Here is a 24,917-nt window from a genome sequence, read left to right on the forward strand (position 1 = left end):
TGTGTGATTCCCTGCCTTCCCCTGCCTTTGCTCGGCTGTCGTTTGGCACAACCGCCTCACTTTTCAATGCGTTAGAGCATCTATTTCCCCACGACGCATTTTTAACCAGCAAAGTAAGGAGAAAAGAATTTGATTGAGCTTATTTTTATGCTTACAGGAAATATAAAAGACAAAGTGTTCTATGTTTAAAACTACAGCACACGCAGCTTGTGGTGCACATCAGAAAGAGCTCTACAAAGCAGCGCGCACAGATTATACAGAGGAGAGAGAGACAGATGCAGATTTCCACGCGTAAAATCCGTGGCGACTCCAAGCACGATGGATATTAAAAAAAAAAAAAAGAAGAAAAAAAAAAAATAATAAAAAAAAAAGAAGAGCAGTGTCAGGGAGAGAACCGTACCAACCTATTCAAAGACTCCCGTGGACTTCAAGAGGCTTTGGATCACGCCCCCGGAGAGCGATGATTTAATAAAGCGGGGTAATATTTCTTTTCAACTACACGCTACTTTTCGAAGACAGCTGGGAGACCGATGACCTTTTCGCCAACACGCCCCCCCCCCTCCCCGTACCCCACCGCCCCTCCTTCCACCTCCCCGCCGCCGACCGAGGGGGAGCGCTCGGCTCACGCCCGCGGGCTCCGGGGAGACACCGGGCAGGCACCGGGCAGGCACCGGGGCGGAGGCTCCGCACCCGCGGAGGAACGGGGCGGGGGGGGCAGGGAGCTCCGCGGGGGCCCGGGCGGCGGCGGGGCCGGGGCAGCCTCCCGCGGGGGCGGCGGCGGCGGCGGCGGGGCGGAGCGGGGCGGGCCGGGCCGGGCTCCTCCGCCTCCCGCCGCCGCGGCGATTGGCCCGTCCCGCCCCTCGCCCCGGCGCCCAGGCCGCCTCCCTCCCCGGCTAAAGCGGGCAGTAGGTGAGGGGAAGGCGGCCAGACGGGAGCATGGTCGCGGCTCCGCAGCAGCTTCCTCCGCCGCCGCGCCGCCAAACGCTGCCCGGCCTCCAGCGCGGCTCCCGCAGCGGGGCTCTGCGTTAGCGGCGGGGGCTGCGATGCACAAGCCGCCGCCGCCGCCTCCTCTTCCTCCTCCAGCCGCCGCCGCCGCGCATCCTCCCGCCGCCTGAGGACGCGGCCGCGCACCCGCGCTGCCGGCCCAGGGCCGCCTGCGCCCCCGCGGAGGGAGGTAAGCGGGCGCGGTGGCTGCGCGCCCCGCGGAGCTTCCCCCCCGCCGCCAGCCGTGCCGGGCATCGCCGGGCGGGCGGCTGCCCTGCGCCTGCGCTCGCTGCCCGCATTAAAAACTTCCTGCGTGCCTCCTGCCGCCTTGGGGGGTGCTGTGCGGGGAGCCGGCGGGGCATCGTCATGTTATCGTGATGATGATTTCCTTTCTTATTCACCCCCCCTACCCCCCCATGATTTTTTTTAAAAATGTTGGCGTGGGGGGGGGGTCCCCACCCCCCGCCGCGCACCCACAACTTCAGGCGCCCGCCCGCGCCGCGGAGCGGGGTCGGCCGCGTAAATCCACCCTACCCCCCCATCACCCCCGGCAGGCGGCTGCGTCCCCCTGGACCCCCACCCCTCCCGGGGGCGGCTGTCCTGGTGGATTCCCCCCCTCCTTTCCCACCCCCGAAACTGCCGGGGAAGGGCTCGGCGCGCACCCCGGCAGCCTCCCTCCTTCCTTCCCTCCCTTCCCAAATGCCTCCGCCAGCCCCGTCGTCTCCCTGTGCCTGGAATACATTCCCATTCCCCCCCTTTTTTTTCTTGCCCCCTCCCCAGGCGTGATGTGTACGAGGAACTTGTCGGCACAATATCGCTTAAATGTGTACATATATATGTTTAAAATAAAGCCGCTCCGTACGCGTTTCCCACGCCGTGCTTCGCCACGCCGGGTGACATTCCTCGCCGGTGTGAGGTTCCGTTTGGCTGCTGCGGGGGTTTTCTATTGATGCTTTTTTTTTTTTTGTGGGGGGGGGTGGGGGTGGGGAGGGGGCGGTTTGTTTTCTTTTTAACTTATCTCCGAGCCGAAGTGCTGTCTGGCGCCGTTCGGAGCACAGAGGCGCATCCCCTGGGTACCTGTTTTCAGAAGGTCTTGCTTAGGATGGGAGGGAAAAGCTACTTTTTTGTTGTTGTTGTTGTGACATTGAGTGGATGTGACTAGCTGTCCTTGTCGTGCGAGGATGCAGGTCTGTGGTCCCCGGAATTTTTGGGTACAGGTTCCTTTGCCTCCCCGGAGGGTGGAGAAAGGTCTGAAGGGAGGGAGTTGTGGGGATGGATGGTGGTGTTTTTCAGACACTTCATAAATAGTGTGTGCTCATAGTCTCCGAGATTCTTTTTTTTTTTTTTTTCCTTCTTCTCCGCCTTTGGCTTCATTTATTAAACTGAAAATATTCCTAGATTGCTGGAGAAGGGTTATCTCCCCACCACCACCAAAAATTATGGAGCCCTGGTCATGTAGTTGGCTGCTTATCTTTTGTTTATTGTATATGAAAAATGTTTAGGAAAAAAATGCAGCGTTGCGGTAGCTAAATTAAGGGGGATTTAATCACTTTTCCATCAGTGGAGGAAAAAGACAAGCTTGTTTGCTGCAGGCTTATTATTTGTTTTAATGGAAGATTATATAGAGGTTATATCTCGTAAATGAAGAAACTTTCTTTTTCCTGATATTCTTTAAAACAACCGAGCGAGTGTGTGTGTGTATACACACGTAGGCACGTGTGAGTCTCTTCCACCGATTTAAACCCATTTGCCAGGCTGTTCTTCTGAGGTCTCTTTGGAGGTACTTAAAAACCAAACTACTGTAGCTTTAAGGTGACTGCAGATAACAGTATTGCTGTCTCTTATAATTAGCAATCTGCTGAAACTTTAAATCCGCCGTGATGGATATGATGATCTGCGTGAGAGAAGGAATAGTGTTCCAGCAAGCTTTATTCTTTTTATTTATTTATTTATTTAGCCTCCAAAACAAAGCAACAGTGTGCCTTTCTTGTATTATTGTTGTATTCTGGTTTAAACTGCTAATGGCTTTATTTTCTTTTTTTTCCCCATGTGGAGAAAAATAAAGTACAGCCATATTTTACACTGACATTTATCTGCGTCAAACTTTAGTTATGCTCAAGAGGTTGTTTAATCTTCTCTGAATAAAGTACAGGGTTTTTTGTTCTTATAAGCTGTCCTCATTGTGTGTATTTATGGAAGTTGTCTTCAATTTAAGATGAAATATGGGAGCTATGCAAATAATTTAGTGACCCATCCAGAATAAGACTTAGCCAGCATATGCAAACTATGTCTTTCATTGCCTCGTTTCATCTAAATATCTTTTCTCATAACATCTATTTTGATATTTCCTAATAGAAGCCAAATAATGCCTATGGTATTTTAATTGAAAATTAAAGTTTGGGGTTTGAGTTACTACCTCTTCTAAAATACGAGAGTATCATTGCCATTTATATAAAAGTCAAAAAACATCCAGTCATTCCAAGTAGTTGTCTTGCAAGTAATGACCAGTGACATTTAATTTGGATGAATTTTTTGCTCATGTTCATTTAGCTTCCTGTAGAGGGTCTTAAATGAACTATGAAATACAGAGTGGGTTCTCGGTCTCGAAAACTGCCCGACTTTCCTGTATTTGTCGTTGCCGGTAGCTCATGAAATGCGTGCACAGTGTGTCAACCTTTCCCTTAACAACAAAACCTATGAGCAAATGTTCGGTGTGAATTATATTACTGAAATAAAATATTCTATAGTTGTCATGGTTACAAATAGAGGCAGGGTTACTGGTTTTCATCTGCATGCTGGGGAGGGGGAATCTAGTTTTGTCACTTTTTAATTACATTTCTAATGAGTGATGGTCATACTTCAAGTACCCAATATATTAGATACACGGCGTAGTGAATTAGATTTTTGTCAAAGTCTTGCTGAAACGAAACAAAAAGTGGTGGTGTGCTGGAGCAAACCCTTTCTTGTTCGTCTGTTCCTTTTTTTTTTCTCCGAAGCAGAAATCTTGAGGGAAGAAAGTAACCACCTCTGTTTGTCTCCCCTAGATTAGTGTGCTGCCAGGGTTGCTGCTCTTCTTCAAACAATAATAAAAAAAGTATATAGTGTGTATGTTGTCTGGAAATCCTCTCAATGGAGGGTGAGGAAAACACGGATCTAGAAATTAGATATGATTTTTGGGTTTACTGTGCACTGTATCTGGTGCTATCACTTTTAGTGCCTGTTTGCCAGGAGAATCCGTGATCCCCAGGCTTGCTGGGCTCGTCTCACCAGCGATGTTGCTTTGCTCCTGTGTGTCCTCCTTCTCCCAGGTTGCGATCCCTTGTTTCCATTGGAGTCGCTCCAGTCCCACACGTGCTAACGGCCACCAGAATCGGGGCCTTAACTATTTCCAGTCATTGGCGCTTGTCCCAGTACTGTTTCTCTGCTTCTCCGTACTCATCTGCAATTCAGTCTTGTCCATGCCTACTTGTTTTCTTGACCTTTTAATTTAGTTCCGAAAACCTATGGACCTGATTTTCTGATATTTTTTTTTTTCTGCACTGATAAGGGGGAGAGGAAGAATTTTAATTTTTTTTTTCCCCCCCATCTTCTGCGTGTAGAGCCTCTGTGTGCTGTAGAGCCTCACACACAGCTTTAAGGGGAGGAAAAGTACCCCTAGATTCCTAAATGGAGAGAGAAACTGCAGTCTGTCCTGTCTCAACCCCTGTCCCTTCCATTACATCCCTGTTGTGCGCTTTTTTTTTATTTTAATCTTAAAACTGATCTGGAAGGGGTTTTGCTGCACTTCTAAGTTTTTTGGGTCTCATTAATATTTTTGTCTTTTTTTTTTTTTTTTAGCATCCTTTCTTTAACTTTAGGCTGAGCATAGTATCACAAGGGCTCTTGCAGTGATTTGTCCGCCAGCTACTTGGATCCACTTGGATTTGCTGCCGTGGGCTCTGGCCCCAGGGAGCCCTCACACCCGAGGGCCCGATCCTGGAGCTGCTGTTTGCAGAGCATCAACTTCATAGAGCGCCACAGAGGGCTACAGCGTTTTCAGATCATTAATTCTTTGCGCCATAATTGAGGCTTTTAGCTAGCTAAAATCTCAGCATGTGTTAGTGACTTACTTGGTCCTTCAGCTTTTTCTTTTTTTCTCCCTCCAGATCTGCCATTTGGCAATATTTGGCCTTGCAGCGTGCTGATTCAATAACCTTAAATATGACACAGTATCGGTAGATTATGTGATTTATTTGAGTATCTAACCACTTTCTTAATGCACTCATCTCTCCACAGAAGAAATACTGTATAAATAGCTATATCCTAAAGCCCAGAAACATACAAAGTAGATAACGTTGCCTGGAATATAATTGTGGTTACCTGAAACTATTGTATTAATTGTATTTATTGTATTGTCACATTTCTTAAAAAAAATTTCCTTTCCGGTTTTGTGTTGGCTTACTCTGTGCGGGGAAGGGTTTTAGCATCCCCGTGTGCAGTTAACTCCTTTTTGAAGTTACTCGTAGGAAGATGGAGCTGCCTCGCGCAGGCTGAAGACTGTCTTCTCAAGAAGTAACCTGCCAACAGCAACTCCGAGCGCGAGGCTGTACGAGACGTAAACAGCTTTGACATGCTGCTGTCACTTCTACGCTCCCTTTGTTACCAGAAGTACAAAGAACTCTTCCTCAGCTATAAAGAAAGAGATTAAAAGGAAATAGATTAGAAATCTCTTATGGGAACGCCTTACTGTCAGCTTTTTAAAAGTCAGCGCGCTTCACAGGGTGTGAGTATTAGCTGGTTACCTGTTACGGTTAAAACCGAGCTGAGCAGAGGTGGTCCAGGAGATGCCCCGAGAAGCCTTCCTGGGGCTCTTGTCATGCAGCCCCTCACCTCTGGGCTGTCCTGCCCACCTGATAAATGACAGCAACTGAATTCCTAGTCACGCTCTTCCATAAATAATTTTATGTTGTGGATTAGAATATCTGGAACATGGGACCACTTTCCTTAATTTTTATGTGCTGCCTTTTTTTTTTTTTTCCCCATTGGTGATGCTTAGGTCTAGGTTTTCAAATATCATCAGTTTGGGTGTTTTGCTGTAATTGGCACTAACATCAGGAAAACACATAGATTTTTTTTTTTGGTAGCCTTAAACTCCAGGTAACTTATAGTGCTGGCTTGCAATAGCAGTACTGATGCACTGAAGCAGTCTGCTCGAACTACAGACAAACCCAGACTTTTAAAATTAATTCAACATTCCTTTTGCAGTGTTTTGTGGTTTTTCTTTTTTAATTCCCCGCCATCCGTTCCAATATACCGTGTGACACGTGATATTAAATGACTTCTGTTCATGTTTGGTTTGGCTTACTGGAAGACACGAATGTACAGTCCTTGGATTTGTCTTCAGTTGTAGGACTAAACTCTACATAAATACGGGTAAAACATAATTTGATTGAGAAAACCAGATTATTTCTAAGGACATGTTCCGGAACTCATTCAGTGCAGCAGTTCGTAAGAAAAATCCGCCACTGGTAAAATTCTTCTGCAACGTTGCTCTTAACTAAAAGCTGTTAGGCCTGCACGTGGTAGGAGTGTTTTGGACTTTAAACATAGTTGAGAGATACTGTGAATAACCTCTCAAGCTCATATAAAGGTATCAGAGGCAATAAAGGTGTCCTGCAGCAGGTCTCAAGATGCGCCTAATCTGTTAAGCTGGCCTTTATTCATACAACTCTGATATTTTTTTTTTTTCAACCTTGATAGAGATTCATTGTCAGTTTTCACTGTTTTTCGTTTGAAAAACAACAACAAAAAAACCTCACCAAACCCCCCACCCCATAACCATGATCCGCGTAACAATGCGGACAGTAGAAATCCTGGATTTAAAGTGCGATTTAAGAGCTTTTGCTTCAGACACTTTTTAAAGTCCATGCTGATGAGTAATTAATATTTAAATCAGATAATTCTGCTCTGAGATATGCTTTGTCAGACCTTGTTGTAGGATTTTGGGTGGTTTTTTTTTTTTTTTTGGTCTGCAAATGCGGTGCTGGTGGATTTGCAGAGCGCAGCATGCTGTAGCTACTCAAAGAAAAGTTTCTCTTCTCGGTCTGAGGCTTAGGCATGCTGTTTCCCTTAATTAGAGGCAAAAGAATTTAAATGCCGTTAGTTTTTCCAGCCACAGGTAAACCCCAGATCAAAAGAAGAGAGGCAAAAGAGTTCAGGAAGTTCATCATCATAATCTCGCGACATGGAGTAACTTTAAAGTGGATGCAGCTGTGTTTACCTGTGCTTTGAAATATATATGTATTGCAAATTTTGGTTGACTTGTAGCTTGTTGAACACCTGAATTCATTAAATGATTCCTAACATATTGTATACTTCAAAAAACCTTAACTTTTAACTTTCTCTTGATTTTTATTGTCTCTTGCTTGCCAAGAGTGGAAAAACGCCAAATTGGAACACTTCATATTACAAAATGTTGTCAGGTATATAAATGTCTGGAAAATGCTTTTGAAACTATATGAAATTCTACAGGATAACTAAACGTATGCGATACCTTTTTTGAGCTTACTCCTTACCCCTTCGTAAAGTTTGGCAGGCGGGTGTGGGGGAGAAGTTGCTAATTCTGGATGAAGTTTCTTATGTTTTTGGAATGAGGGGCAGAGCATAAAAATACATATGTATGTAAAATGTATGAACTGATTCAACTGCATCAACCTATATGCTATGGAACAGCTCATTGACGGTACCAATATTCTTAGTTATATCCTAAATATATATATTGGTAGTGGGATGGGTCAGAGCTGTTGAGCATGATGCTGTAGCTGCTTGGAGTGTCAAGGCCAGGAACTCTAATGGCAAGGGAAGTTGGTTCTTCTGGTTTGGGTTTTTTCTTTTTTCCCTTCTGCCCTTTTTTTGAGTGGCTCGTTTTAGTACTATGTGTTGGAGGCTATAAGGGATATCTCAGGAGGACTGTGAATGACAGAAGGAAAAGGATAGAAGAAGCTCTTCTCTCTAAAATTGTCCAGGTGGTAGCAGTCCTTGGAATAGGAAGAGATTTCTGGAAGGTAGGAATAGGTGGCTTCTTGATTATATGACATTGGTTTATATTTCATGGGTTCTGTTTAAGAAATGGGAGACTCAAAACATCATAACTGTTTCAAAGATGCAGCTCTTTTTTTTTTTTTTTTTTTTTTTTTTTTTTTTTTTCCCCTCATCCTCCCTTTTCACATGGGGATAGGAGTAGATGCCACAAAGCTTATTCAGATGTTCTCCATCATGACTGGACAGCTCTGCTTCCTCCCGAACACTGGTTTGCTCCCCATTCATCCTGCCCAATTCACAAGATCACATCTGAAAAGCCTAGATACTGTTACGGACACTCTGTAGCCTGTCCTATTTGGAGCAGAGAAATACCAGATACAGTAAGGAAGGATATTGTGTCGTGAGAGGTTATGAAAAATGCTGTACTTCGCTTATTTAGGAGAAGGGGGGAAAAAATTGCGTGGTTAACACTTCGAGGTCATCTCTGACAGATTTGCTAATACAATGCAAGGCAAAATGTTAGCTATACTGCCCTCTTTATTATGCTATTTTTGGCTGATCATATGAGGAAAGTATGTATTATTTAAACAAAATTCACTGTTCTGAGTGTGTCATCCCTTCCTTCTCTCTCCCCCATTATTTCACGTTTCTAAACATTGAGCATACCAATCAATATTCCATTAAGAGGAGAATTAACTTGGGAGAAGCTTGCATGTATTTGCATGTAATAGCTTATTTCTTGGTCTGTGGCTTTGTGTTGCTTTTCCCCCATGTCATCTTTTTTTTTTTTTTTCCAAAAGAACACTCCAAATATTTGTACAATTACTTCTAATAGTGAGATTTGCCGTACCCCATCTTACTTCTGTCAGTATGAATTGCTGGTACAGCCTTCGGCAATGCCCTGTTTGCAGGCAACATCAGTCAAATGTTTGTAGCTACTTTTTTGCTTCTGTTTTACAATAGCTGGACATCAAGGTACTAGGCTTCAGATCAAATGTTGCTCTTGGTTACACACATGTAGTTAACAGAAATCAATGTTGCATAGACATAAATGAAAGTTGGATTTGATCTTTTGTGAGCGAACTCTTATCTCATTTGCCCTGATGCTAGTCTGGATTTTCTGCCGGCTGGATTGAATGCCCCATCTCAAATTCAGAAGTCGTGAGACTTTTGCTGTCTTTTGCCAACACTCTATTAAGCTCTCTGTACAAGTCTGAAAGGGAAAATCACCTTTTTGCTTTCTGAAGTCTGAGCCTCGAGATTGCAAACACATACAATGAGATTTGATTAAGAGCTGCCTGCAGCACCTAAGAGTGTGGGATGTGTGTCTGTGGGACCTTCTGGGGAACCTCTCGGTTGATCCTGATGTGTGAATTGTCACAAGAGCTGCTGAACTGTGGGCCAAATCCTGATCCAGTTAACACCTGTGGAGCTGACATGTTCCAATATGTGTCTGATGTTGCGCAGTGTTTTTGTACTCCGAGGAACAAATCACTTGTGAAATTCAACTGTGAAGGTCTGAAGGTCAAAGAAAGAGTCTGCAAATCTGAGTGGATGACAGCAGCCGCAGAAGAGGGGGGTGGCCAGTTGAAGAGTAGGCATAGTCTCTGGTCCCTGGGTTTTGTGGTCCCGGTGCTTCAATACCTTTTTTTCATCTTTTCCCCTCACAGTTCTGTATTATATAAAATGGGCCAAATTTGTCCTTGGCCCAAATTTGTGGACTTAAATGAAGTTACATTTGGTACCCTGAAAATCTTAGATAAATGTTCTGCCTGTTCTCGAAGATTATCAAATCCCCAAAGTAAAGCCTATTTTCTAGTACATTTTTCTTTTTGGAAGAGAAGTGTGTAATTTTATGATTAAACTTCTGGGCAGTTCTAGTTCTGCAACATCACAACCTTATCTCTCTGGGAACTAAATGGCAATGGGAAGTTGTGGCTGATATTTGAGTTGTTATTTATAGGAGGAAAAAATAGAGCCTAGAAATGGTATAGGAGGTAAGAAAACAAAAAGGCTTGCCTGAAGTACATAAAATACACTTTAGAAGTGGTACTTGGATACAGAAATGCAGCCAAAGAGGAGAATTGCAGTTCACTTGCTACCATAATACTCTTTATTTTGGTTTGTTTGTTTTTCCTCTGTCTCAGATCGGAATTTTGAAAGCCTATTTTTGTGCGTGTGGAGGGGATGCTCTAGCTAAAAGAGAAATTGCAGCAAGTTTTCCTTAAATTCACTGTTTCAATATCACACTTGAACAGTTCACAGCGGCATCCTTCAAGCCTTCTAAAAACTGTTCTTAGACAAATCTTGCGGTTGCAACAGCTAAGTTACTGAAGTATTGTATTTCAAGAATAATACAACTAAACCAAAAAAACCCCCCAAACCCCTGTGTTATGCTGGCTTCTTTATTCGAAGAAGTTCATGCAGCTGTAGTGCTCTGGCAGAGTTAAGGTGGCCTGGGCTGGAGATCAAGAATGATGCCCAGTTGGGTCAGGTGGAGAAGCTTAAACTCTAACTTCTGATGGAAATGTGGGTGTAGCTTGAGCCCAGGCATTAACTGCTTGAGGTGATGGCTGATCAGGGCATTAGGTACCTCTCCACTCTTCATCTGGAGAAGCCAGTGCACTGGTTAGGCTTTTGCTGTGTGTAATCTGAGTGAAAGTCCTGGTTAACCATTTCCTTCCTCCTGTTTTGAGGCTACACTGTCTATCGTGCAGTTATTCACCTTCAGCAAAACACAAACAGGCTCAGATTCCATTGAGATACTAAAGTGACATCGCATAGGACAGCAGATTATAAGCCTTCCCCTGTCTAAATATTACCTTGTAAAATTAGAACATACCAGTTCTTAGAGTAGACCTGTAACCTCTTGAATTTTACTACAGACATGTCTAAGTTTGCGTAAGAGGATGGTTTTACCCTAAAAAAAAAAAAAATATACAAAAACTTATTTTTATATGTAAAGATTGCTGTTAAATTCACAATCATAACTGTATGGCTTTAGGCCATCTTCTTGATTTTAAAAAAAAAAAAAGAAAGATACAAAAAAAAAAAACCCAAGAAAAGTGTTTTCTCCTCTGTACTTGTCAGGCATGTGTTTTATATATTATAAATATTTTATATATTTGTTTTGCAGGGGGGAGGGCAAATAGTGTAACCTTCACCTGTTAATTGCTCCTCCAACAACAAAGCTGCTTTTGAGAAAAGACTAAACATCAGGGTAGGATCCAAGAAATGTCAGTATGTATTTTACCTAGGTATTATGTTACTTTTAATTTCAGGCAAAAATCTAGGAACATGAGCATTGTGTGTATAACTTACATGCACAAATACACCACTTAATCTTGGCTTGCTGCATCTAATAAGAGAAATATGCTTCACTGTAGCTGCAATCAACATTATATTTGGAGATGCTTGCAAGAGCGATGATCGTGAAGTGGTGATAAGAGTTTACACGGTCCAACACCAAGTGACAGCATCGCTCTGTGCAATCCTTAGCCTCTGTATTCAGAGAAAATTGTGAATATAGCTATGAATCTCTGGTAGGGCTGTTGGCAAAGAGGAATAAATGGGGGGGTCTTTGAATCTTAAACTAAAAGTTTCTGATCTTTGAGCTAAAAACTGTCTGTTAGCCAAGCCCGGAGCAGACTTACCAATTGGTATGTGACCTGGCTGCCACTAGAGAGGGACGGAGCTCTGTACAGAGCAGGGGCGCATTATTTAAATAAAGCGCAGATTTCAAATAAAGGAGGGATTTCTTTGGACAGTTTTGTTTTTCTTTCTGAGGGTAGAAAAGGAGAGACTGAATGTTTAATCATACCATTGTTTATAACCAATAATAACTTCACAAGCAAAGTTTTGTTTACCAGAAACATCTTTAAAAAGACAGAAATGCTTCTCATTCTGTGTATAGATCAAACTCGTGAATATTCTTAGCATAAAGCAACAATTAATTGCAACTTGTATTGTGGAAGCTGGGAACACATTTCCAACCACTCGGGTGAACAGAGAAAGTGCCATATCCCATATGAAATGGAAGCACAAAGGCTTCCCAAGGAACTCTGGAAAGCAGTGGAGTTCTTCCACTTTCCTTCATGTGATGCGAGTGTTTTATTCTGTTTATCCTTATTTAGCTGCGACTCTGAAGCTCTTCTGTTGAAAGGGGGTGGGGGGGAAAATCCCTAGGAACTCTGTGGGGTCAACTTCAATTCTGTGTGTAAGTGCAGCTTCTCTTGGCCATGTTAGGTCAGGCTTGTGTAGTGCCATCTGCCCGGTGGCTCTCCTTTTCCAGTCTGTGTTTTAAAGCAGTCTATTTTTCATATATATATATATATATTTTTTTTTTTCTCTGAAAGTAGCTGCACATGCATTCTGCTCCCAAGTTGCTGAATTTCCTCTTCGGTCACTGCATCTTAAGCCTTCAGTTCTCTTGTTTAGATTTATCTCCTTTCAGATTAACGAAAGCACCACCCACAATTATTGAGTGTTTTAAGGGTGAAACGCATCCTGTTAAACTTCGGTTTATTTTTGAGGGTTTTTTCCATCCTTGCCTTTTCTGTTCAGGCAGTAAGTTCTTCTGGGACAAGGGCTGTTATTTTTTTGTCTGTACAATTAGGGCTTCCTTCTCAGCTGTGCCTTGCACTCTAACAGGACAAAAATGATTCATAAGCTCTGAAAATGGTGTTCTTCTCCCCCCCTTCTTTCTCCATTTTAGTCTACAAAGATTCTGTTATGCTGAGGCAAAGCAGAATTTAGTGCCACTTTCCTTTTCTGTTTCTCTTAATTACTTATTTTTAAGGAGGAGAAAGTATCCTAAAAAGGTAAAATGAACATTAAAATAATTTTAAGAATCATGGAATGCTTCCATAGGATTTTTTTTTTAAACTTTTAGTTCATATTCTAAACCAGGGATACTGAGCAGTAGAACTTGGGCTTGCTGGTCAGGATTGTATCTGTTTCTTCTGGAAAGCAAGTATGTGCTTTGTCTCGCTCCATTAAAAATAGTAATCCCAAGAATATGTTGAAGGCTCTGAAGTATTTAGGAGGTGGTTATTGCTGTAGAGGTCCACAGTCACGCCCACCAGAGGGCATTTTATCACCAATTTCTTGGGGAGAAAGTTTGTTTTTTTTTTTTTCCTTAAGTCACGAATAAAGTAGTAAATATTGGATGGAAAAGCAGTGTATGAAACATTGTACAGATAGCTTTTTTGTTTATACATAAATACATATGCTTATTTCCTGGCTGTATTTATATGTAAATAAGTAATGATGTCAGCTTGGATGGTTGGGTTTCCCCTCTGCTTCCTAAATACTTTCTAATTTTACTTAAGGATAATCTGGAGAAAAAGGAATTCTTTAAAACTCTCCCACAGCTGGTATAGCCATCGGTTACCAGGAAACTGGCCTCCCTACTGAACAGGCGCAGCAGATACTCGGGATGATTGCAGTGTCCCCCTACTCCCCCCGTTTCCAGGGCGCTCGGCAGCAGAGGCTGCTGTTCAGGAGCCCTACTCATTTAGGAGGCTGGAATTTGCAAATATACTTAATAGCAAAGCCCCTGGATTTTAAGGAAACACTTGGCAGCCGGAGAAGCATACATCTGCCAGATGGACCTGATGTCTTGCGCTTGGCAGCAGTTAATGCTAAGGCATGATATGCAAAATCCAAGAATGACAGCTAGGAAATGAGTTTTTATTTTAAAACTGCATTTTGGTTTTGTTTTGTTTTTTCTTTTCTCTCATCTGTCTTCCATTATGAAATAAAGCCTCTGCAGGACGGAGGAAAAAAAAAAATCCACTTCTGAAAATACCTCTTCTTGCCCCTTTTCAGGGTGCTTCCTTGTAAAGTTGACATCTGTGCTGAAGGTTGGGCTGTCCCAGTTCAGATGCGTGACCTTCGTCAGCCTGGTGCAGCACACATAGTGTGATTAATTCCCTTCGGTTCCCTGTGGACAAATATATTCACTCCACCAGAGCCCCCATGACTAGTTTGCAGCCTCAGCAGAGGCCTGGGGTCATCTGAGACCAAACTGCAAACCTGGGCAGGGATCAGAACAGCCTGTGCTGTGACATGTAGGCAGAGCAGTGGTAAAAGCCTTCCTCCCTCTGCAGGACCCTCTCTGCATGTGTGTGGGATGCGCTGTGAGTGATTTGAGTAGACATTTGGATACCCATCGTAAGTGCAGCTCTGGGACCTGTGGTTGGGTCCCCATGTTGTGTTTGTGGCCATCTGGATGAAGATGGGAATTACTCAGAGCATGTCTGTTGCTTGCTAAAAGTAGCTGATGTCGTGAGGGGATGGGTAACGAGGAAACGTAGAAAACTTTCTTGTTCTCCAAACTGTTCAGGTCAAAAGGCTGCACCTTGCTAGGGTGAAGCAAGCACAGACCTGCAGATTCCCCACCACTCCACCTCGAATGAAGTGCACGTAGAGGCTTTGTGATTTCTTTGGGAATCTGACCCAAATCCACAGAGGTTAGGGTGATCTTGTTTGGGATGAAGGGAAGCAAAGGTATAAGCCAGCAGCATAGTTCTCTGGAGCACAGTGTCTGGGGAGATACTTGCAGTGAGGATGGATGGGTGGATGCACCGTCTTTACTGTGTGGCGTTAGTGGGGAGGCAGAAGATGCTGTGGCCTCCCCTCATTCCTGGTGACTCATGGGAAGACAGGAGTGGGAGCAGCACTGGGGTCTGAACATCTCTTCCTTCTACCTGAAATAGGGTTAAGACCTTCAACAAATGGTGCTTGGGGAATTGTGTGGAAACAATTGCTCAGACCTTAAAAAAAAATAAAATTAAAGCAAATAAATGCTTACAATGAAAATGTGAGGTGGAGATTTAATCAAGACAAGCTCCTGCCTGATCAGCAGCAGGCAGTCTCCTAGTAAAATGCCTGAATGTTTTTTTTTTTTTTTAGCCTCCTTATTCAGATGATAGATCCTTTAGCCAAGAATTTTTTTTTTCCAGGAGTGTTAGTGTCTGTGCAAGTAAATGACTTATAAAAGAATTTTATTAATCCTCTAGGACTGAAACTTCAAATAACATTTTTAGCTAGCTAGATTTGCTTTCCAGAACTGTCCTGATGATTTGAGAAGACCTATGTCTTTGCCACCTTGTCATCTGAGTTTGCTAGCTTAATACCTGCAAGGCTTGTAAAAGATATCTTGTGGTTAAGAGTTGAGGGAGTTGTTGTGTTTTTGCTTTTCTTTATTAATATTTGTGGGCGCAAGTGCAATTGAGCATTAAAAGGACTTTGGATCTGATCCTGTATTTTGTTTCCTTTGCTTTTTATTTTGCCTGTGGCGGTGAGCTGGGCTAAGTATAAAAGGGAGGACCCAACTGTAAAGGCTCAAGTCATCCAGTGTTGTTGTAGTGGGTGAGTTAGTCCGCTAAGAACTTTGTTAGGATGGAAAAAAAAAAAAACCCCGAACCCTGTTAGGATAAAAAAAGTAGATGGCAGCACTAAGCTGTTCTGAGGGAGAGAGGATCTGAAGGTGAGAAGGATGAAAAAGCCTGTTAAATCTGCAATTATTGCAACAGTGCAAAGCTCCCGCAACACTATAGTAACTCATATTAGCAGAAGAACCTTGCAATCTGGTTTCCCTGCTGTTACACTGGGAATAGATACTATTGCTTCCTCTCATTTCATTAGCAAGGACCATATGAGGTCTTAGTGTAATTCTGAGCTAAAACAAGCTCATATCTAGGTTTCCAACAGAGTGACTTAAGGATTTGACCTGGCTGCTGTTTGTATCTTTGTGCTAACTTATTAGCACTGTTGCTATTGTATCAGAAACAATTCCTTGGCTTCTGAAGTATATGTAAAACCATACTTAATTTCAATATATTTTCCTTTTAATGTATAGGTCTGTGTCAAAGTTCTGGGAGTTATTTGCTTGGTTAGGAGGACCAAGTAGCCAACAGCAATTTTTGACGGAAGTAGCCTGCACCAGACTGAAATCTTATAAACATGCTCATTATCCAGTATTTGAATTAGTATTTTGACATGCTTCAGCAAAAGCTTTTCATATTGAAAACAACTACTTGTCACCTTTTGCTAACTTTGCTGCTTCACTCAGTCTGGTGTCAAACATTGATTTAAAGCACCACTGGAGTGGCGGGGGAAGAAATGGTTGCGTTGGAGCCAGGTGACCTCCTTGCTTGAAAAATATTTTTTGAGCAGAGAAAGAATGTCGTTCCATTTTGTGAACACCAAAATAAATAAAAAAAAGTTCACTCTTTTGTTGTTAAATCTTGCGCTTCAAGGCAGCCTGCCCACCAATATTCAGAGTTGGCAGCATGTGCCTGGGGGAGGGGAAGATACTTGGATACCTTCGGGACATCCAGCTTTGAACAGAATGGAGGAAAAAAACCCACATGGCTTAATTTTGACATAAGCACAAAACCAGCTGTTTCCAACTCTTATCTGACCAGTGGTCTCCTTAGAGAGGAGGAGAGCCTGCTGATAGTGCAGGAGGTGAGCAGAGATGGGGACTCTGTAGGTGATGCAAACCAGCATGGAGCAGAAAGGAAGTAACGGATGTCACCTGCTGGGGATGAAGGTCGAGCTGTAGGATTTAAGTGCTTTATAGAAACAAAGGCTTGCAGAGCCTAACTGCATGAGCTGGGACCAGAGCTGCAGTGCCTCCTCCACAGATAATGGCTCCCCCCACCACACTTGTGGGCTTTAAGTCTCCTGTTGGAAGGTGGTGGGTGTTTTATAGTTCTGAAGGGTGTAATGTGGAGGATCATAGAATAACTCAAGTTGGAAGGGACCCGTAAGCATCATCAAGTCCAACTCCCGGCTCCTCGCTAGAGTACCCGAAACGAAACCATATGACTAAAAGCATTGTCCGGATGCCTCTTGAACTGACAGGCCTGGTGCTGTGACCACTTCCCTGGGGACCCTGTTCCAGTGACTGACCGCCCTCACAGTGAAGAACCTTTTCCTCATGTCCACTCTGAACTTCCCCTGGCACAGCTTTATTCCATTTCCTTCTGTCCTGTCGCTGGTCACCAGAGAGAGATCAGCACCTTCCCCTCTGCTGCCCACCCTTGAGGGAGGTGTGGACTGCCATGATCACCCCTCAGCCTCTCTTCTCTGAGCTGAACGAGCCAAGTGACCTCAGCTGCCCCCTAAGACCTGTCACCATCCTCTGGACACGCTCTAATAGTTTGATGTCCCTCTCGTAATGAGGCGCCCAAAACTGCACAGAGTGCTTGAGGTGGGGCTGCACCAGCCCAGTGTGGAGCGGGACAGCCACCTCCCTTGAGCAGCTAGCCATGCTGTGCAGGATGCACCCCAGGGCGGAGTTGGCCATTTGGGCTGCCTGACTCATATTCAACTTGCCATCAACCCAAAACCCAAATGAGGAGGATCCTCACTTACCCTGAGTGGCTGATCCAAAAAGCCCATGGCCTAGCCGGGGCCTCACCCAGTGGGAGGACAGGCCCCAGGGCCTGTATTTGGGCTGGGCTGGCTGGCATTTTGATTCTTTTGAATATTGATGACTGAAAATAAGTGGTGGAGTTAGTGGCCCTCTGTGCCTGACTGAAAAAACCCCTGTCCTGCCCTAAAGGAGGCAGCGTGGGTCGCTGGGGAAGTGCCAGGGCTCAGCTTGGCGGCATGATGTCTCCTCAGAGCTCTTGCTCGGCTGCTGGTTTTACCCAGTCAGGAGTTTAGGAAATGGCCAGGTTGTTTCTGAATCTGTCCTTAGTATTTTTAAAAAACAATGTCTCAGGAGGAATTGTTACTTCAGTGTGTCTGTTCTGCAGCTCCCCCAAGGCTTACTGCTGATGGGGCTTCTGCTAGTAGGTAGGTTCAGTGATTATCAGTGTATTTGATCAACTGCGAATAGAAAATCTATTGTGTGGTTGGATATTTGGTGTGTTAAACCAAGCAGCTAATAAGAAACCCCCAAAACTAAAAAACAAAACAAAACCCCCGAGAATTTTTTATGTCTGTTGGTTTGTAGCTTCTCCTGTGCCGAAAGTAACTAACTTTATATGGTGTCGATGGCACATACTGTTTGTTACTATAAATACTGTAGGAATTTGGTGGGGCATAAGACTGCTAAAATAAAATATGATTTTAGGAAACAGCAACTAAATTCTCCTTCTGGAGTACTGGATGTGTTTTGAGGCCATAGTTTTTAATTTTACAATTTTTTGTGCCCTCCTGAGCAGCTGAGGCAGTTAACTGCTATGCGTTAAATGAAGGAGGAGCTTGTTCATCTTCTGGATCTTACAGTTCTATTGTGCCCTCAGAAAGAAGATGGGAAACATGATAATGTGTTCTTTTTTGTCTGAACTTAAGTTCATGTGATAATCCTTTTTTTTTTTTAAATGTTCATTTAACTTAGTGAATATTTTTTCTGAAAAACAACATTTTTCAAGGGCTAAATGTGTTGCAGCCAAATGAATCTTTAAAACTGTTGGAGTTTTAAACTGTCCAAGAGCTCCAGCTGTTGGAGCTGTTGGACTTTTGGCCCATCTAATCGGGTACCTACTTCAAGCAGTCCCCGTGGTCAGCCATTTATAAAAGGAGACATGATGCGTTGATTTGGGTAGTTGTAATTATCTTTGTCTCTCACTACCTTTCAGGGATTATTCTAGAAGTTAAATACCTTGTACCGAAAGTTTTTATTGAGGACTCTTAAATCTCTTGATGTTCTTAACTATATAAATGTGTCTGCTTTGGGGGACATTCTTGCTTTTTTGGCCTTGACAGCCTCTGGCTTCAAGCTCTGCAGTCTGGTTAGATATTTTGAGACTATCTTATTTTTATCTGTTCTATAACTTGTAGCTTTTATTGAATTCCCCTTTGTTATGAGACCAAGAGGAGAGAAACTGAAGTTATGACTTCTTTCTGCTAGTCACGACTTTACATTTTTATTTCGTCTCTAAAGTCTGCTATTCGGTCTTCAGTCTGCCTTCAAATAAGTGTCTCCACATCCAAAATATTGTTGTTATGGTCCTCTGAGCCCTCTCTGAGTCTGCAGTATTTCCCTTGGATTTGGGTGTCTGGCACAGGCAGCAAGGAAGCAATACTGTTGATTTGATAGTGGCACTTCAAAACTGCATTATTGCTCAAGCTAACACACCGAAGGCTTTTGGTATTGTTTTCCCTGTCTCATTGAGCAGTTGTTCCAGGTTTTTCCATGACCTCTCCAGAATGGCGCCCATATGAATTTTGCTGAAATACTTAAAAGGAGTCTAGCTTGTTCCCCCTGAGACGAAAATATTCTACTTACTTCTATGCAGGTTATTGTTGGGTGTTTTTAAAGGATGGGAGTTTCCCTTCTGCTTAGATCAATAGCTCCTCTGAGCTGTCCTGCAGATTAAGGCATTTTTGAGAATCTGAATTGGATCTTGTTCTATCTTTGGAGCTAGGCTAATGTCAAGAAATCTGTGGGTGGATGCTCATTTCTTATGTGTTTATCAAGGATGTGTATTCCGTCAAGGGTCCTGCAGTTATATGGGTTTCCTTTCTTTACCAAGCCTTACATTAGGAGGAGACAGTGATTTGCTAAAGTTTAGCTGTTCCTTACTCTTCTCAGTATGAGGCACTAACTTTTGTCTCTTCCTTATTTTTATTCTCATGAATAGAACATGAAGAGGAGGGGAAGAATGAGCAGTACGACTTAGTGTACTTCGTTCCCCTTCCGTTTGACAAGGTGTACAGCCCCTGAGGTATCCCTTGGCTCAAGCTGGAGCAGTAGCATCTTCAGTGCTGACAGTCTTGTGTTTGAATCCTCCAGGTCTACGCTGCAGCACACTGGTGTGTGGTGGATTTCCCCCAACTGAGCAATGCCCTTCTCTTGCTTGTGTGTCTCATCCCCATCCCACCCATTCTCCCATGCTGTCTTTATAACGAGTCAAGTTGAATTTCTTTCAAAAACTTGATCAAAAAAAACCCCTCAAACCCAACCTTCCTCCCCCCAACAAATGTGGCTTTGGCTGTCATTTCTCAGGTGTCTGAAGAGTTGCCACAAGGCTTCTGCTTCACTGTTCATTTGTGCTGATTTAAGCTGAACGTGGCTGATTTATGAAATAAATCCTAAACAAAGTTGGCTAACTAGCAAGGTTTCTTTTTTTCACTTAAAGTGGAACTTAATTATCGGGGGGTAGGAAGGATTTTGGGTGGCTGGTATTTTTCTGTTTTTATTCAGTTTTCATGAAAATTAGATCCAAACATAAGTACCGTGAATTTCCTTCATGCTGCAAATTCTAAGAAAATATCACTTATAAACACTGAAACAAACAAATAAAAACGTATCCTTGCTTGTTTGCTTTGAAGTAATACTTGTATATAATCAAATGACTCCAGAAGCTGGCAGACTGCTTTAAGAACAACATCAAATGTGATTAAAGAAAATACTCAGTTGGCAACAGTTGGACCTTTATCACAGTTAAGGCTTCTTGGTGCTCCTGAAACTATGTGAGAATGAATAAATAACCATCTTCGGCAAATCTGAGGCGACTGTGTCTCTTTGGCCCCCGTCTTGCCATTCTGCTCAGTGATTTTCTGCATTTCTGCGGTGCCTTTCACTCGTGTATGTCAGACTTTGCAAAGCTGTACGGATGGGGAAGCTGAGATGCAGAGAGGAGAAGGGATTTGCCTGAGGCTCTCAGATCAAATGTATTCCCAGTTCTGGTGGCAAAAATTGCAAATAGCACATTTCACTAGGCTCGAGTAATCTGTTGTCCTGTAGGCCAGCACTATTTATTTGTGCCTGGGTAGTCTCGAAGGTGATCTGCCCTCAGGGGTGGGTTGGTGGCTCACGGCTGTAGTGGGCAGGTGAAGCTTTGCCTGTGCTTCGGGCAGGCTGTAGTGGTGATAATAAAACCACGTCTGCCGAACTGCTAAGACCTCAGTCTTACAAAGGCAAAATTTACTTCTAGCGTGGCTGTCCATCCTAGTCCCCGTAGAATAGATGGGGATAAGACAGTGATGTTTTATAATTTTTTTTACCCTCCAAAGGCAAAGCAGCCCTTCACCTCAGAAAAGATTGAGAAATCTTCTTTGTCATGTGCTGCCACAGCAGTGCCTGTGGCTTTCAGCACTTGAATTTTGCTACTTTTATTTTGAGGAATATCTGTTCTTCATTTCAGATGTACACTAGGCCATGGAACATGGTAGGCTCCTCGGCAAGACCCTCAGTCTGCTGCGGTGTGCCTCTGTGATGGCTGACAGCCCCAGAGGCCTTGCCAGGGAGCTGGTGAACATGGCAGGCAGAGAAGTAGCAAAAAAGAATGGACCAGAGCTCTAGCAGACTAAGGCAAGGTTTTCTGAGCCTGGCGAAGGAGGCTGTGATGGGGATTGCCTCAGAGATGCCTGGGAATTGACACAGTAGAGTTCATGTGAGCAAACCTGGGACAAAACCACCAAAATTGACTGTGCCTTGCAACAGCCTCCTTGGAGGCTGGAGGTTGAGGTTCTGTAGATGCCATGAGTGGCTTAGGCAAGAACGAAGAGCCATCGTTCTGAGTGAAATGCTGTGTCCAGTTTTGGGACCCCTCACTACAAAAAAAGACATTGAGGTGCTGGAGCGTGTCCAGAGAAGGGCAACGGAGCTGGTGAGGGGTCTGGAGCACAAGTCTTGTGAGGAGCGGCTGAGGGAGCTGGGGGTGTTCAGCCTGGAGAAGAGGAGGCTGAGGGGAAACCTTCTCGCTCTCTACAACTGCCTGAAAGGAGGGTGTAGAGAGGTGGGGGTCGGTCTCTTCTCCCAAGGAACAAGTGATAGGACAAGAGGAAATGGTCTCAAGTAGTGCCAGGGGAAATTTGAATATTAGGAAAATTTTCTTCACCGAAAGGGTTATCAAGCGTTGGAACAGGCTGCTCAGGGAAGTGGTGGAGTCACTATCCTGGAGGTATTTAGAAGATGTTTAGGTGTGGTGCCGAGGGACTTGGTTTAGTGGTAGACTTGGCAGTGCTAGTTTAATGGTTGGACTTGATTATCTTAAAGGTCTTTTACCACCTAAAGGATTCTATTCTATGAAATGCATGTGTCTTTGGTTTGGTCATTATGGGCTGCTAGCACAGATTAGAGCTGCAGGGTCCTAAACGGTTGGGTTAGCTGTGCTGATTTTTGCTGAGTGTGAGTAGTTGAACTGGGGCAGCTACTCCTAACTGCTGGCTTCCTTCCTCTCCCAAGGTTGGGTAGCAGGAGGCAGCAACGTTCTGGCTACCTGGAAGAATGTGGGTAACTGATTTGCAGTATAGTGCAAAGTGATACCTCCGGCACCGGTGCTGTGCAGTGAGCATTGCATTGTGTCACTGCATTGGCGCAGTGACAAATGGAGCTGATAGACTTGTGTGTAGGGCCGTGGTCTGTCAGAAGGCTATCTAGATGGATAGTCCTCATACTACTGCTGAATGCTGTGGGGATTACTCTATATTGCTTGCAGGTGGGTTTTTTGCTTGTAAAAAAAACAAAACAAAAAAAAAGCAACCCCCCCCAAAAACAAACAAACAAAAAAACAACAACAACAAAAAACAAAACAGTGAATCATGAGGTAGGAAGAGCCTTTTATGTCATTCTGGGCATCTGATGCCCTGAGAGCGACAGTAGCTGTCGAATATGTCTTTCTCAGTAGCCCAGGAAAAGCTAGGGCTGTGGGGTGGGACCAAAACTCTTCAGCAGGAAGATATCCGCAGAGCATAGAGCCAGGCCAGGATCAGAGCAGCAGTGGATAATGCTGCTGCAGACATGAGTGGTATAAGCAGCAGGTATCAGAGCAAGTAGAGTGTTGGAAATCTGAAGCACTGTCCAGAAGGGAAACATCTAGAAGGGAAGGAAAGCAGGATGTGCAGGCAGGAGATGATAGAGCTTTTCTTGTTTGAGCTTAAAGGAGAATTAAAAGGATAATCTGCTGTGACAGCTGCTAGGTAGCTACTGTACTGCTGTGTTAGCGGTGCACCAGTCCTTTCCTAGCACCCACGGCTGCCAGCTGCTGATAGGGGGACGCAGCCGTGGATGGGTGAAGTGGAGATATTCCCTCCATGCGGAAGAAGGAAGAACTTGGCTTATGGGGAAAAGGAGAGAGCAATTACAGAGAGCAAAATACTTCCTTTTTGCTTGGAATAAGTGAATAGCAGTTAAAGATAGGCTGCGGTGTTGCTTATGCAATCCTTTAAACCTTCAAGAAAGCCAGAAGTAGTGACTCAAGAAGTTCTTTGTACTAATCTCATTGCTGAGAGCTGTTAGGTGCTTGAGCCCTTGAGTTATTCAAATTGTTCCAGTATGTTATTTCCATATTTGAAAACCATCTGAGAAGGAAATTACTGTCCCGACTGTCTTCCAGTTGTGTTCTCATAGAGGTTGACCGTGCTTCCAGCCTGAGAATGCGTTGCCAGTTAACCTCCCTCTTTTTAGTTATTAACCACTTTATTTGCCTTATCTCTTAGTTCTTGTCTTGATGGGATTTCTCTGTATCGGTCATGAGCATACTTATGCAGGTGGTAGGACAAGTCTTTAAGCTTTGAATGGTGGTTGTGGTAGAAAACAGTTAACATGTTCCCCCAAAGGGTTGAATACTTCTACTTCCTAACAAACTGGATGGGTCTGGATGGGTCACCTCCCTTTTTTTTTTTTTTTTTTTTTTTTTTTTCCTCTGGCGGGATGTGCTCTGACCTGAGGATCGAGAGGTCATGAGTTCCCACTTCCCTTTTTGGCTCATAGTAGCCGTTGCTTTAGGAAAGAGGAGTCTCTGCTGGCTTTGGTATTTGTCACTTGAGAACTAGACTGAGAGGCTGTCCCAGGGCAACTTTTCTTGAAGTTCTACTTCTTTCATCTGGCACTGACATCTCAACCAACCTGCAAATCTGCGTGTGCCAAATCATGTGCTTGTTTGGTAGCTCCAGAGTCCAGACTACAATCTTTTCGTAGCATAGGAACCAAACCCAGGAGCTGAGGGGGGTTCCCCTGTAGTTACCTGCTGCCTGGCAAATAATCCTGGCAAAGTGCACACAACATCTATCATTAATAATTGGTCTATGCAAGCTTTCACCTACCTCTCACCTAAGAGGCAAAGGTTTGTGCTTTGAGCATCGGAAGGGTCAGGGTTTACTCTGTCAGCTGTTTGCTTTTAGAAAAAAACAACAAAACAAATCAGTAGTTCAGCACCATAAGAAAGCATCCTTTAAAAACATGTTTGACAGTCAAAAAAAGTCTGTTAACACACTTACAAAAGAAAGTGCTGGGTGTGTTCACAAATTGCCATGTGTGTTCCTGGCTTATGCCACTTCTGGCAAATTCAGCAGTTAAGCGATATTCTAAACAGTGGTGGAGTCCGGAGCAGTAACAGGGAAACTCACACTGATGGAGAGCTTGCTTAAACTATTTAAAGACTTAAAACTGGTCAAAGCCCTAACTTAAGTCAGAGAAAAATGTTGAAATGCGTTAGTTTACAGATGTGGTGTATAAAGGGATATCCTTTTGAATCCAGCAGACATCTTTAGCTTGAAAGGAAAATCAGCCACATGGGTAGATACAAAATCTGTTCTGCAAGGAGCTGTTAGTCCCACTGGAACGGGAATGACTTCTCCAGCGCCATGAAGTACTGCTGCTGGATCCTTCCCCACAAGGAGGTTCAAGAGCAGGAAACATGGATCATCCATGAAGGACTTTTCTTGAGGGCTTTTACTACTTTTTTTCATCATTTCTAGTGACAGAGGGTGGACAAGGTTTGCTTTTAACAGTTGGTTTGGGGTATTTTTTTTTTTGGCGGGGGGGGAATAATAGCATTGGAGAAAAACATAGTAGCATGAGGAAGAGTTCAGTACTTCTGCAAAATAGACAGGCAAAGTAGTCTGCTAGGAAGTGTCATAATTAAAAGCAAACTACAGTTGTCAAAATAAATGAACAAAACACAGTTTATGCTACATTAACTTGTTTGCTTTTTTGTACATAA

General features: G+C 43.8%; 1 protein-coding gene across 3 annotated transcripts in view; it reads left to right on the forward strand.

Moving 5' to 3' along the window:
* The first annotated feature begins 904 nt into the window (after positions 1-904).
* Positions 905-24,917, forward strand: part of KLHL29 (kelch like family member 29) — a 402,404-nt gene continuing 378,391 nt past the window's right edge. For 2 of the 3 annotated variants that reach the window (XM_063330556.1, XM_063330557.1), the window contains exon 1: positions 905-1,174. The gene's annotated coding sequence lies outside the window, so the exon portion shown is untranslated. The remainder of the gene's footprint in view (positions 1,175-24,917) is intronic. The other variant, XM_063330558.1, reaches the window with a different exon arrangement.

Source organism: Chroicocephalus ridibundus, chromosome 3 (genome assembly GCF_963924245.1).
Source record: "Chroicocephalus ridibundus chromosome 3, bChrRid1.1, whole genome shotgun sequence".
NCBI lineage: Eukaryota > Metazoa > Chordata > Aves > Charadriiformes > Laridae > Chroicocephalus > Chroicocephalus ridibundus.